This window comes from Olea europaea, unplaced genomic scaffold (genome assembly GCF_002742605.1).
Source record: "Olea europaea var. sylvestris unplaced genomic scaffold, O_europaea_v1 scaffold4115, whole genome shotgun sequence".
Classification (NCBI taxonomy): Eukaryota; Viridiplantae; Streptophyta; class Magnoliopsida; order Lamiales; family Oleaceae; genus Olea; species Olea europaea.
Window position 1 is genome coordinate 1 of NW_019260871.1, and position 849 is coordinate 849.

Sequence of the window (849 nt, forward strand, 5' to 3'; positions counted from 1 at the left end):
ATCTACTTACTAAGGGATTAATACCCAAAGTCTTTCATGAGCACGCTGCTCATATAAGTGTAATGTCTCTTGAAGATATCTAGTTTCAGTGGGTGTTTGTATTTTTACTTTTCATATTGGACACGTGTACTATTATTTTGCACATGGTTTATGGTTAAAGTTATTTTTAGTGATAAGGTTTATTTGGTTTATTATCTCTAAACTTGTTTATAATGATCTCACTATGATTTTAAGGTGGACCAGTTGGAAATAGGCATGTTGCATATCACATTACATGTAATTTCCAAGCAGCATATCCATGCCATTCAGTTATATCGATATACGTAATTATTGATGGGTTTATTTACAATGTTGTGATATTATGTTGATATGATTGATAGACTAGATTGTTTGGGGATACATTCGGTAATAATAGCAAAATTCTGAGTGCTCATAAGGTTATGTTTAGTACACAATTATAAGGTGACACATATAGTCCAAGTGGGAGATTGTAAGGATAAATCGATCATGTGGGCTTATATGTATGAATAATTGTGTGTTAAATAAAGGCTATCGAATTCGATTAAGGAAAGTTAAAAGTGATCCAATAAGACTTCGTTATTTTGGGCTTTAATGCATCGAATTAAAATATGGTTATTTTATTTGTAGATACCAGGCCCAAGTTCGTAATTCTATGATGGATCAAATTAGGTCAAGAGGCGCCAATATATAAATACGATAATGGTCCCCAAATCACATGTACATGAATTGTTCATTTTGTTCTGTATCTCATCGCCAGAGAGAATTACGAGCTATGTGTTTAATTGGGAGACTAAAACCATAAGATTCAACTATTACAATTAACCATAT